This window comes from Taudactylus pleione, unplaced genomic scaffold (assembly GCF_031769625.1).
Source record: "Taudactylus pleione unplaced genomic scaffold, aTauple2 ptg000934l, whole genome shotgun sequence".
NCBI lineage: Eukaryota > Metazoa > Chordata > Amphibia > Anura > Myobatrachidae > Taudactylus > Taudactylus pleione.
Window position 1 is genome coordinate 3,927,926 of NW_028285335.1, and position 14,554 is coordinate 3,942,479.

At 48.7% G+C, this 14,554-nt stretch overlaps 1 protein-coding gene across 1 annotated transcript in view; it reads left to right on the top strand.

The window, feature by feature from the left end:
• Nucleotides 1–6,030: 6,030 nt before the first annotated feature.
• The window catches only part of LOC148473344 (SRSF protein kinase 3-like), a 50,104-nt gene continuing 41,580 nt past the window's right edge, over nt 6,031–14,554 (top strand). The window contains exon 1 of the mRNA XM_088459757.1: nt 6,031–6,069. The gene's annotated coding sequence lies outside the window, so the exon portion shown is untranslated. The remainder of the gene's footprint in view (nt 6,070–14,554) is intronic.

Genomic DNA, 14,554 nt, shown 5'->3' on the forward strand with positions numbered 1-14,554 from the left:
AAATCGTTTGCAGTTCATTAAAATCGTTCATTATATTTAGTAAATGAACAATTTTAGTAAACGATTTTCGTTCATTTTTCCCTTGAAATAGTGAATGAAAATTGTTTACTAAAATCGTTCATTTACAAAATCGTTGTGTGTGTATGCAGCTTCACTGGTATTTTAATATCATTAATAAAATTAAAAAAAAACAGAAGGAGAAGCCCTTGTAGTCATGTGGTTTGACATGACTTTTAAAACATACCAGGAACCATTAAATGGACAGCTCCAACATCACTTACAGGAAGGGGTCATTGTGTTCTATTTATACAGAAGTGTAGTAAATGTATTTGTGTTCACACCTCCCTGAGGCAAGAGACCAGGAGTAGAGAGTCTCAGCCGACCTCCTATAGAAGCGTATTGGCTGGGCTCCAACTTGCTTCATTGTCACTCTCACATGGTGACATTTAACGTGCAGATCGGTCAAAGTGCTTGGGAGAATCCAAACTTGTCTCTCTACAGATTAACACGATTCCATTGTCATTCAAAGGTCAGAGACCTAAATGGAGATAAAGATAAACATGTTCGGGTCTCACACATTTCTCTGCCTGAAAATACCTTGTTAAAAAAAAAAATACTGTTTAAATACTGTGCTTAATGAAATTAATTAATGTAGATAGACAAAAGTCATTGGGGAATATTTACCAAAATGCGGACTTTTAGAAGTGGAGATGTTGCCCATAGCAACCAATTAGATTCGAGCTATTATCTTCAAGATGGTGCTAGATAAATGTTAAGTAGAATCTGATTGGTTGCTATGGGCAACATCTCCACTTCTAAAAGCCCGCACTTTAGTATATACCCCATTAACCGCACACACGCGCACAAGAGGTCTCTTATGAACATGGCATTTAGGGCCTGATTCAGAGCCGCTCGTAAGCGGCCGCTCGTTCGCTCTGAGCGATGTTCGCACATCTGCGCATGCGTATGGGTTGTAATGCGCATGTGCCAACCAGTCATTGCGGTCGGAAATCGAGCGCTCGCAAAATAGCGAATGCCTGCTAATTTGAGTGACAGGATGAGGCGTTTGTGGGTGGTAACAGGGGAAGGTGCTTGAAAATGGGGAGTGGTGATCCGAACGCAGGCGTGCCAAAAGGTCAAAACGGGCGTTTTAAGGGTGTGCATAATTAACAAAGCAGCGTCATCGACCATGTCACTTGGTTGTTTCTTAGCCTGAACTGTTCGCATGATTGCGGTAGGAAAATCCAACCACAAGCACTGCGAGCAGTTCAGACGCCTTTCGATGTACTCAATTAATCTGATAAATAGCGGAGATGACGTATGATGCGAGCGGCCAGGGGGCGTCTTTACAAAATAGCGAGTGCACGTTTCGTTCGCTCGCTCAGACATAGAGGCGTCAACAGACCGCAAAGAGCGAGCGCTCAATTTAAATAGCCAGCCCCTTTTTCTGAACGAGCGAGCGCAAATAGCGTCCGGCTCTGAATCAGGCCCTTAGATTACACAAGGAAACACCCATTGAGTTTCTTGAAAAGTTGCTCAACACTTTATACATTTTCCAGCCTTTGCAGCCGAAAGCGTGTTGTCTGTAATTGATCCTGGACTGCGTACATGGGAACTGATGAGTAACGACGCTCATTATGTAGGACAGCTTCCATCCTTATGCTTGGTTCCACAGCTGCCATCATCATCATCACCACTCCTACCCCTGGTGCAAAATGATCTGTCTGAGAATAGACGCGTAATTCTGAATAGATTGCTGACCTCAGTGAACCGACAAGGGAACGCCCAGATACCACTCAGTTACGCCCCTTCAGCCGCGCGTGTAGAAGTGACGCTGAATTGCCCATAACTGCATAGGCTCGGCTCTAGAGCACAGGTTCTCAATCTCGGTCCTCAGGACCCCAAACAGTGCATGTTTTCCATGTCTCCACACTGAATCAAGTGAAATAATTAGCTCCACCTGTGGACCTTTTAAATTGTGTCAGTGAGTAATGAATACACCTGTGCACCTGCTGGGTGACCTGCAAAACGTGAACTGTGTGGGGTCCTGAACAGGGCCGCCATCAGGGGGGGACTGCCGGGACTGGAGTCCCAGGCCCGAGCACTCGGGGGGCCCGCACGGCACCTGCTACCGCCGCCCACACACTACCAACCCCCTGGCCCAAGGTTGCATATAGTGACAGCCAGGGGCCTGGCCGCTCCTACCATTACACTGCGGCCACTTACGCTAAGTTCCAACTACTATCACCCCCGCCGCACAATACAGTAGTAAATAAGTAACTCACCTAGCCGCGCGGCCCTCCCGCTCCACCTCCTGCATTGACTGGTGTGCCCACTGCCCTGCCCTCAATAAAGTTTTTCTGTTAACAATGAAGTAGGCGCGGCGTGACATCATGACGTCACGTCGCTGAATGGGAGAGGAGCCGCGGCGGGCAGTGTGAGGAGCAGGCGTCTGGAGCATCCACATGCTGAGACAGTCTAGAAGGAGCGAGACCGGTAAGTTAAGTGTGTGTCTGTGTGTGTTCTTTCTCCCAAACCCTGGCCAGGCCATTAATTGTCAGGTGTGTGGTGGATACCAATTAAGGTATAGATTGACATAAAAATAGAGGCATCCTTATCAAATTCATAGTCAGTATATGACAATGTGATAACATGCACTCAATGATTGTAGTAATACTTACATGTTTCTACCTATGAGGCAGATAGAATGTTTAAACCTGTTTAAATATTTTGTGCTATTTTGGATCTACAACTCAATTTCCGTGGACTCTCATTGTGAGGCCAATCTACCACTTTCCCTGCGCTGGTTCTCCAAGAGGGATCCAATCTTTTACTTTCCTCCATTAACCTATCTATATCCCCATTGTGCTCTCACTCCTCTGCTCATTGCGGTTTCTGCACGCAGAAGGGAAGTAGAAGAAGTTCCGTAGCTACATAGCTTTCATACTTCACTAATTGCTTTCATCAATTGTTTATAACTGATCAGCAACACTGACTGAGGGGTGGTGGGGCCCTGCTTATTTTGTTAGTCCCGGGCCCCACAATTTCTGATGGCAGCCCTGGTCCTGAGGACCGAGTTTGAGAACCACTGCTCTAGAGCATGGCGAGTGAGAAGACGCGCTTTACGTTCGAGGAACCGGCTATGCATCGGCCCCTTTGTGCCTGATATAAGTATATTCATGTTTTGATGCCTACTTATTAATGTTTTTTGCTACATTTGTAAGCCATAGTTGACAAATCATCTTTAACAACATAAGCCAACAACAAAAATAATTTCACCTTCCTCTACCTGTCGTTGTCCCTGGAGGGTCCGTCTATTTCCCCCTCCTCTTCTCCCTTTACACATCCTCCCATGAAAATCTCATCAGCTACTCTGTCCTCCAATACTACAGCTACCTCAAAACCACAAGAATCGACCTCTCTGTCCCTGATGTCTCATCCTCTCGTGTCTCTTCTTGTCTCTCTGCCATCTTGTCTTGGATGTCCCAGCACTTTATCAAAGTAAACATGAGAAAAAAAACAGGCTCATATCCCCTATTCCCCCTCACTCCCAAATTCTCCCATCCCGCTGTACCTCCACTACTTGGGTGTCATCTTTGACTCCTCACTCTCCTATACCCATCACATATCTCCCTCTGCATCATCTCTAGTATCAGGCCCTTTCTTACCCCAGATGCCAGCAAGACTCTCCTCCACCTGCTCATCATCTCCCGCCAAGACTACTGTAATCTATCCTGGACACTGTTCCTTACCTCATTTTCCTCTTCTGCCGTTTAGCATCGGTCTCCCCCCTCTGCAACCCACTTCACTGGATCCCAATCCCCTTAGGATACAATTAAAACTCCCCAGCGTTACATACCCAATTCTGTAAACACTCCTCCTGCCGCCACTACTCCAGGGGCAGATTGAGGGCCACATGAGCCTGGAGCTGAAAATGACCATGGGCCTATTATGAGAAGCAGAAGAAGTGTGACCAGTACTGTGTGGGTGTGGCCAGTGCCATATGAGTGTGTACACCCCTATATTCTCAGCCCCAATGTCTCCCTAAATATGTAAAAGAAAAAAAAATGCTTCATTTTGTGAGGTAACTAGAAATACAATTTTACTACTTATGATTTATGGCTGACCGTGTGAAGAGCTTATGGCCAGTCAACATCATGTTGTCATGACAATGGGCCTATTTTTATGTGGAGGCCTGGAGCTGTAGTTCCATCCCCCCCATTGTTAATCTGGCCCTGCCCTACTCTCAACCACCTATAATACTTCTCCTGAACAGCTCCCCTACTCTGGAGCTCACTCTCCGCAGTCTTGCCAGCTTCAAACTTGCACTCAAAACACACTTTTTCATTAAAGCCCACTGACCCTCCTCCTAATTTTCCACTTACCTCTCCACTATTGGCCGGCTTCTCTTCCCTGTTCCCTTAGTATGTAAGCTCTCATGGGCAGGGGCTGCCTTCCTTTTATTCAATCCATGCCTCCAGAGCTTCTTGTCTTTTAGATCCCGTTGAGCATCTCTCTCTCTCTGTCTTTTTATAGATGTATGTTATGGGTTGGGCCCGGGATCCCAGCGGCCATAATCCTGACACCAGCATCCCGATAGGGTTAGGATACTGACACCTGTCGATCGGTATCCTAACCCTTTCCCTCCCCCTAATCCTCCCTCCGCAGTACCTAAACCTAACCTCCCCCTAGTGCCTAAACCTAACCTCCCCATCCCCGCACCCTAAACCTAACCCTCCCCCCTAGTGTCCTAACCCTCCTCCTTGTGCCTACCCCTAACCCCACTACTTACTTTTGGGATGCTGCTGGTCAGATGTGCCGGGATATTGACTGTATCCCATATGTTATAACAGCGGTATGCAGTCGGGAAGCTGGTGGACATAATCCCGACAGTCGGCTTCCCTACTGTCATTTCCCGGCAAGGGTCTAAAGACAGGCGTCATTAGACATATGCCGGTAGCCCAACGCCCGGCATCCCGATCGAAGGGGCGCCGGGCGCCGAGCACGGATAGCCACGGGGGTGGGGAGGGTAAGGTTTAGGGTTCCCGGGGGGGTTAGCGTTAGGCACCCACGGGGGATACTTAGGGTTAGGCACCCCCCGGGGGACTTAGGTTTAGGCGGCGGGGAAGGGGGGTTTGGTTTAGGCACTTAGAGGGGGGATTAGGGTTAGGCACTGGGGGGGAAGGTTAGGGATAGGCACCCCTAAGGGAGGGTTAGGGTTAGGGGGTAGAAATAGGTTAGAGAATACTTACCATTGACGATCGGGATTTCCTCCTCTGCCGGGATGCCGCTATCAGGATTCCAATCGCCGGGCATGGGTCCGGCGGTAAATCATACCGATTCCATAACAGCATGTCAATTTACACTACGTTGTACTTTTGATGTGTCAGGTTACACTGTTACTATGTATATTCCCTGTATGGGGCTGTAAGCACTTTGTAGCATCATAATAATAATAATAATAATAATAATAATAATAATATTAACACACCTTATAAAAAAATCAGTTACTCATAAATAGCAGTGATTAAAAAAACAAAAAACAAACATTCACTGCTAATATGATCAATTGTCGCTGTCTTCAAATTTTTTAAATTTTTGAGTGTTACAGTCTTACCTCCCCGCCCCCAACACACACATACGTAAAAGAAAGGGTTAAGTAGAAAATATATGACTAGATTTAATATTTAAGCTGTGATTAGAAGACATGAAACAGTTAAAACAGGTGCAATAATAAGAGCACAGTAACTTGATCACTCCTCAGCTGTCCCAATGTAATGACAACCCCTTCCCCCCAAAGTGCTCCCACCAATGGACTTTCCATAGTACCAAACATGATTTGAAATTGATCCCTCCTCTCTATCCTCACCGCATTCCTCCTCTGCTGCTGAGGAAATTACTTCTCGCTGCCCTTCTGTGAACTGAATGGGGACCTCATGCCAGCCTTGCCCTGATCTTGTGCTCTGTGGCTTTGGAAACAAAACTATAAGGGATACTGAGACGGTGCAGTCACCGGTCCTGTGTTCCTGTTGTCGTGGAGCTTGGACTCATCTTCAAGACTTCCAAATTGTGAGTCTTTTGAAGGCGCAAACATGCCCAGTTCTGTATATTTTGCTGTATTTTAGGACATGTGTGCATTGCAACAGTACAGAACTCTAGCTTACATCTAGTTACAAGTAACGGTATCCATTCTGTGCCTCTTTTGTCTCCTAAAAGCAATATACTGTACTGTAGCAAGAAACTAAACACAGGACAATGTATATTCAATGTGTTCTCTAATCCTATTAATGTCACATGGCTTACTCTACTGTCCCTCTTTTCTTTGAGATTGTTCCCTTATGCATCTGATTGCTAAATTGGCTCCCAAATATGCCTGACCCCAAAAATTACAGCACCCTGGGGCCTATTCATGATGTTAATTATCAGGGTCTGAACGGACCCCGATAATTAACATACTGACTCGCCATGGCTACCGGAGCAATTCATCATTGCTGCGGTGAGGTGACAGTTGATGCGATATCAGCTGTCTCTGCTAGCCGCTTCTCTGCTCCTTCTCAGAGCAGTGAATCTTTTCACTGCTCCAACAGGACTACGCACGCATGACCTATGCATAAGCGTCCCGACGTCTGGTGGAAGGAGACGGACAGGGGCGGAGGGATCCAAAAGGATCCCTCATCGCCACCCAGACCTCCTTCCCATAGGGAAAGAGCGGGTTGCGATGCCGAAACATTCGCCATCTAAAGATGGCGAATGCTCCCGCAGTCAAACTCCGAAAATATTATATTTTCGGAGCTTGATTAATTCTGTCCCCATACTAGTGTATGGGGACAGTGGGCCATTCCGGGAGAGGAAGGTAAGTAGGAGATATCTGTCATAGTAGTGTATGGGGACAGTGGGCCATTCCAGGAGAGGAAGGTAAGCAGGAGATATCTGTGATACTAGTGTATGGGGACAGCGGGCCATTCCAGGAGAGGAAGGTAAGTAGGAGATATCTGTGATACTAGTGTATGGGGACAGTGGGCCATTCCAGGAGAGGAAGGTAAGTAGGAGATATCTGTGATACTAGTGTATGGTGACAGCGGGCCATTCCGCAAGAGGAAGGTAAGTAGGAGATATCTGTGATACTAGTGTTTGGGGACAGCAGGCCATTACGCAAGAGGAAGGTAAGTAGGAGATATCTGTGATACTAGTGTATGGGGACAGTGGGCCATTCCGGGAGAGGAAGGTAAGTAGGAGATATCTGTGATACTAGTGTATGGGGACAGTGGGCCATTCCACCAGAGGAAGGTAAGTAGGAGATATCTGTGATACTAGTGTATGGGGACAGCGGGCCATTCCGGGAGAGGAAGGTAAGTAGGAGATATCTGTGATACTAGTGTATGGGGACAGCGGGCCATTCCACCAGAGGAAGGTAAGTAGGAGATATCTGTGATACTAGTGTATGGGGACAGCGGGCCATTCTGCAAGAGGAAGGTAAGTAGGAGATATCTGTGATACTAGTGTATGGGGACAGTGGGCCATTCCGGGAGAGGAAGGTAAGTAGGAGATATCTGTGATACTAGTGTATGGGGACAGTGGGCCATTCCACCAGAGGAAGGTAAGTAGGAGATATCTGTGATACTAGTGTATGGGGACAGCGGGCCATTCCGGGAGAGGAAGGTAAGTAGGAGATATCTGTGATACTAGTGTATGGGGACAGCGGGCCATTCCACCAGAGGAAGGTAAGTAGGAGATATCTGTGATACTAGTGTATGGGGACAGCGGGCCATTCTGCAAGAGGAAGGTAAGTAGGAGATATCTGTGATACTAGTGTATGGGGTGTATATCTGTGATATCTCCTGCTTTACCTTCTTGATGAATGTGCATTTTCACCTGCTTTTCTGAAAATTAAGTGATGATGAATAGACCCCCCCAATCTTTTAGTTTTAGCTCATAACTTTATTTCGGGCCTTATTTATCTAGCCATTTATTTAATAAAATTATGCAGAGATGCATCACAGGTATGAGGTATGTAACAACAGCCTAATGCAGGTGATTTCACAAAAATCTCCTCTACAAGGCTATCGCTGCAGATCACAATCACCATTATGAATGGGGACTACCATCTAAGCTCCATATATCTGTTTGGCCCCATTGGTTTGGGATGTGGTCAATGGGCCTTATTCAGCAAGGAATGCAGATGCTAATACACACGCAATCGGTCGATGTTTACGCTCTGCGCATGTGTATGCCTCACAGTGCGCATGCGCAAACTAGCAATTGCGATGAGAACTGCGATTGCTGAGGCTACGCAGACCCAGAGCACAGTGATTGACAGGAAGTGCCGTTTGTGGGTGGTGACGGGGGGTAGTCAGGTGAACGCAGGCGTGTCATTGCATTTCAACCAGGGCCGCCAAGAGCCAAGGCGGGCACCGGTAATAGGGGGCGTGGCCTAATCTCGGGAGGCGTGGCCACGCCCCCTTGCCGAAAATAAAAATAAAATTTGCAGTGCCACGAAGCGGCGCTGCGTGCCGGGGAGGGGTCGCTCTGAGCCCCCTCAGCCCGGCGCAAAGCCAGGGGGGGAGCGATCACACAGGCATAGGAGACTGCTGTGGCTGCTACTCAGCAGCCACAGCAGTCTCCAACTGCAGCTCAGCACACGCTGTGTGCTGGGCTGCTGTGAGGGAGGAGAGGGGCAGCGTCGGACCCGGGCCCCCGCCGGGCCCCTCAGGATGCCCGGGCCCGGGTAATCTGTACCCGCTCCCCCCCCCTCTCGGCGCCCCTGATTTCAACGCCATTGCGGGGGCTTGCATAAATTATCCACTGCGTGGCTATAGCAGCCAAAGCACTGATGCTGGCTGGTAGCAATATCTGAGTAAGGTCAGAGCTTGTGCAAGTGTGCATATGGTTCCGATGTTACCGATGGCTTCGCTATGTTCCCCTAGTATATTAGGATGTGATTGCAATGTGAATACAAACATTTATATAACACCACTAATATTAGCAACTGCGATGCGTGCATATAAGCAGAATATCGAAACATAGTGAATCAGGCCCAATATACCGACTGCGGGAATTCCGGCAGTCAGAATGTCGGCATCAGAATCCCGGCCGCCTAAATCCCGAAGGTAAGTAGTGGGATTAGGGGGAGAGTTAATGTTAGGGTTAGGCACTGAGGGGCCTATTCATCAAAACATAATTAATCACATGTGATAATTATGGTTTGAAGTGAACAGTTTAGAAGGCATTTATCATACCTCATTCATCATGCCCTAAACTATCACTTCCGATAAACTGCTGTTTCTATGGTATGTAGTTATGTGACCGGCGGTCGCAAGGCCACCAGTCACAATCCCAACGGCAGAATGCCGGCTAGAAATATATGATAGGCGTCGGGATACTGACGCCTATCATAATCCTGACGCCGGAATCCAGGATGACGCGGGCCCAAACGAGGTAAGTCCGGGGCGCCTGTCCTCTTAGCCGCTGGGGGGTAGGGTTAGTTTTAGGTCACCCCGGGGGGGACTTAGGGTTAGGCACCCCCCGGGGAGGGTAAGGGTTAGGCTAGGGGAAGAGGGGGGTTAGGGTTAGGCGCCACCGGGGGGGAGGTTAGTATTAGGCACCCCCTGGGAGGGTTAGGTTTAGGGTGCGGGGAGGGGGGGTTAGGTTTAGGCACCCCTGGGGGGAGGTTAGGGCTAGGCACCCATAAGGGAGGGTTAGGGTTAGGGGGGGAGAGGGGAGGGTCAGGGTCATGGGGGAGAGGGGAGGGTTAAGTTACTTACCTGCTGCTGTCGGGATTTCCTCCCTTCGGCCAAACACTGTCGGGATTTGAACCGCCATCATTTCAATCCCATTCCGTTTCTACGAAGCAGTTTTTCGTAATTGAGAAACTTTTCACTGCCTGTCTTCAAGTTGCGCATGCGCAGCTTGCAGACAGGCTGCGGACTTCACTCCCCCCCATGGGTGTACAATCCGAACACCCCCACCTCCCCCCTCCCACCATCAAGTTCTGAAAAAAATGCTTTTTTGGAACTTGATGAATAGCCCTGACACTCATTTTTTACAAAAGTATGTGAATGTTAATTTAAGTGATGATGAATAGGCCCCTAAAAGGTGTAGGGTTAGGTTTAAGATGCGGGGAGGGGGAGGTTAGGTTTAGGCACCGGGAAGGGAAGGTTAGGTTTAGGCACCGGCATCTCGTTAATATCCCATTGGTTTACGCCATCCTCAGATATTATAAACCGCTTCATACCTACGGAGGTATTCTTGCAGGAGAGGGATCTTATGATCCCTCTCCCGCTGCCCCCGTCACAGTGTCACTTTCTCTGGGGAAGTCTTTCAGACGTGAAAAACTCCTCCAATATGTCGGGGCTGTAACTATACATGTAACACATGTCCCTGAAAGTTAGTTAGTACATATCGGGGATGATCATGCAAATAAAACGTTTTGCGATTGCGTAGTTGCAAATAATCGCTTAACTTAATTGGCATTGCGATTGGATTGCGTGTGACTTAGAATGAGGCTCTTGGTATCGTGCTTGAGTTACAGTGTGGAAAGAATACATCATAAGTCTAGTGCCAAATACTGAACTGTCACCAGCAAAAAGTCACTGACAGTAATGATTGGTAAATAGGGCAAACGTACACATGAGTCGTGTACTCTCTCAACATGAGCTCTCTGTTGTCATTATTACAGATTCAAGCAATCCGCTGCAACGCTGACTAATGATGTTGGCGGCATCTTGGTTTCACTTGGACAATAAAGGGTTTTTTTTACATTTTAGGGCAAAAAATTGTGTGTTCTGGCCCGAGATCAATTGAATTGTTATCAGGCACATTTATCAACCCCTCCCGCCCTTTATAAGCTGCAAACACACCAATTGCAGACTGTTTACTCATGAATAGATTCTAAAGCTGGCTACACACTGATATTATGGTCGATCAATTGATCAGCCAATATATCTGGTGCCCGTCGGCCAGTGTGTACCAGCGATATGTCTATGAACGACGTCATTCACAGACATATCGTATCTGCTGTGCTGCACAGCCGATCGCAGATATATCTCCAGATATATCTGGCTGTCGGCCACTGTGTATGGGCGGTCGGTAGGTGCAGCTGGGCCGCGAGGAGGGGGCGGACCCTGGCCAGTGAGAGCCGCCCGAGGCCAGAAGCAGATGATGGCGGTTCAGTGTATATGAACGACCATCATCTGCAGTTATATCTTTGCAGTGTGTACCCAGCATTAGGCAACTGAGGGCCTGATTCAGATGTGCTCGCAAGCGGGTCGATGGATGGGCAGTGCACACTGCACGTGCGCAAGCCCTGGAGCGAGCGAGATATCACTCGCTCCTGCGCTCGCATCCAAAAGGGGCGGCTGTCGATGTTGATCGACAGCTCACCCCGTTTTGGAGGCGGGCAGGGGGGATGGCTGGCTAAACGGAGGCGTTCCCGAAGGAACGCCAGCCGTATGGGGGCGGCCCCACTGACATCACGATTGATGTCAGTGGTGAGCTTCCGGCTCTATTAGAGCCGAAAGCTCACTGGGGCTTGCGGGAACGAGACCCTACCACAAGGGTCTCGTCGCAAGCCCGATGGTCGCGACCATCACCTGGCCGCTCGCAAAAGCTGTGGGTGGTCACCCACAGCTATGCGCGATGCCAGGAGGCCGGTTTAAAAAAAAAAAGCGGCCGCCATGATTAAGAGCGAGCGCTCGCCTTTCGCGAGCGGCTCTGAATCAGGCCCTGAGTCTTTCGTCTATTGCATTCAAGTACCTGGCTCGATTCCGAGTCGGACGCAGTGGGGTTTCCTATGTCTGTCTTTATGCTAATACCACTACAAGCCCTTCTCTGTTGTACGTCCGTGTATATGAATGTGCAAGGGCTGAGGCACCCACTTCATGTGTCTCTGGACGCTGTCATCGTGCTTGGTCTTGAGACACCAGCATCACCAGCACCATCAAAACTTGCGCCAGCCCCATACTAGGTGCAGATTCTCTGTATAAGTATGGCCTCCAATGTGAGCGATGAAGCATCTGTGGGCCTCATTCAGCAAAGGATGGAATTGCAGAGCCGCACACAAGTGGTTTCGCAATTTTGTCCTGCAAAAATGCAAATTCAGCAGAGGTTGCTGCATCTGCGATCCCAGCGCTGCAACCTAGGTCTCAGCCTGGGATCACCATGGCAACTATCGCGACCATCTGTAGTTGCCCCTTTGGTCAGGCTGTGGTAGCTGAAGCCTACCGCAGCCTATCCAGGTCCTGACAGCCTGCGAGGCCAGGAATTCTGCGTACATGGACGCAGATCCTGGCCTTGCCACTCCCAGAAAACAGGGGGAACGGGTGTGAATGGTGGAGGAAGGCCAAACTGTGTGTGTCTGTACCCTGAAAGGTTTACATATAAGCCAAAAAAGTGTCAAACACACAGCTGTTCTGATAGGAGGGTTTAAAAATATTTTTTTTTATTCAAACTTTTCATTTAATTGAAAGGAATACATACTGTACATATTCAAGAGGGAATACATACAGATAAAACAGAAATAAGAAAAGCTGTGTATAGAATTCCAGAAAATACAGATATAACAAAATAAAAACAAATAGCATCAATTTTGGATCATAAAACCTTAAACAGATATCATTAAAAAAAAAGAGGAAAAAAAAAAAAAAAAGATAAAAAGGGAAAGGGATCGGAAGGGAAGGTAGGAAGGGAGTGGGTTAGGGGTTAGATAAAGGTAGGAAGAAACATTTCTAAGTTGTCATAAAAGGAGGTAGGCGGCAGTATCCATTAATGTGTTTTGGTTGTTAGAGAGAGGAGTTAAGGTGGGGGAATATCTGGAGAAATGGGGAACCCCATGAGACTCATATCCAATGAACTCAGGGCCTGATTCAGAGCCGGACGCCCTGATAGAGCGCTCGCTCTGAATCAGGGCCGTCCTTCTTAATTTTTAGAGCGGCCTCCAGGCCGCTCGTATAGCTGTGGGTGACCACCCACAGCTATAGCGAGCGGCCAGGAAGATGGTCGCGATGGTGAAGACCATCGCGACCATCGGGCTTGAGACGAGACCCTTGTGGTAGGGTCTCGTTGCCGCAAGCCCTGGAGTGCTTTCGGCTCTATCAGAGCCGAAGGCACTCCCACTGACATCACCATGGGAATGCCTCCGTCTGGGCAGCCACGCCCCCGGCCCGCCCACTCACCATCGACAGCACGCCCCCTTTGGTACGAGACCCGGAGCTGGCTCCGTCATGCGCATGCGCACTGGGCCAACATCGACCCACTTGCGAGCGCTCAGCGCTCGCGAGCGGGTCTGAATCAGGCCCTCTAACCATGGGAACCAAGTGGCTGTAAAATCGGTAGGTTTGCCTCTAGAAAAGGATATGATATCTTCCATATCTATATAATAATCAATCCTCCTGAACCAATCTTTAATGGAGGGAGGGGAAGCTGGTTTCCACAGGACCGGTATAACAGCCTTAGCTGCGTTGTTTAGGGGCCTTTAAAAGAGATATTTATTTATATGAGGTTGGGGATGTTGAAGCGATATTTAAGGTTGGGGTTTAAAACTATGGGTCTCATTCAGACCCGCTCGCAAGCGGGTCGATGTTGAGGCCCTGCGCACGCTCTTTCGCTCCGGGGCTCACTACAAAAGGGGCGGCTGTCGATGGTGATCGACAGCTTGCACCGTTTTGTAGGCGGGGTGGCTGGCCAAACGGAGGCGTTCCCGAAGGAGCCGAAAGCTCACTGGGGCTTGCGGCAGATGAGACCCTACCACAAGGGTCTCGTCGCAAGCCCCGATGGTCACGATGGTCTTGACCATCGCGACCATCAACCTGGCCGCTCGCTAAAGCTGTGGGTGGTCACCCACAGTTTAGCCTACGGCCAGGAGGCCGGCTCTTTACAGAGAAGCGGCCGCCCTCATTCAGAGCGAACGCTCGCATTTTGCGAGCGGCTCTGAATGAGGTCATATATTCACTAGGTACCTAGTGAACCTGAGATTATTTACTAAGGGCCTAATTCAGACTTGTGCACAAACCCGATGGTTTGCGTGCAAGTCCTATGGCATGAGGCCTGCGCATGTGCAGATCCTGAGTGATCACATGCAGTGCAACCAAAGCCGCAACCTGATTGACAGGTTACCGCCGCTATTTGGGGGTGGAGAGGGTGTGTCATTAGGCAACATTTCGGTAAACAGGGGGTCCGCCCCCATTTTCCAGGAGTGCCGAGTCCAGTGTCTGCATCTTTTCTGGCCTCAGCTACGCTTCTGAGACGGCCTGAGGGTTACTCAGATGGCCGACGGTCTCGCAAGTGATCCGATAGCTACGTCCTCGGAAAGCAGTATTGGATAATACAAGCATGCAGGAGGCGTTTATTTGCACCAGACGTCTACTGTTGCATTACCAAAATTTAGCAGTATCGGCCGTGTCAACCGTTATTGCTACGCGTACAACTCTGAATCTCCCACTAGGTATAACAAACCCTTATTTGGGATCATTTTAATTGAGGTGCAACGGTAAAAAGGCTCCATTTACTTGGGAATTCTTTTGGGTCTTAAGTATTCGTACAGGAAATCCTGGGCTGTCTT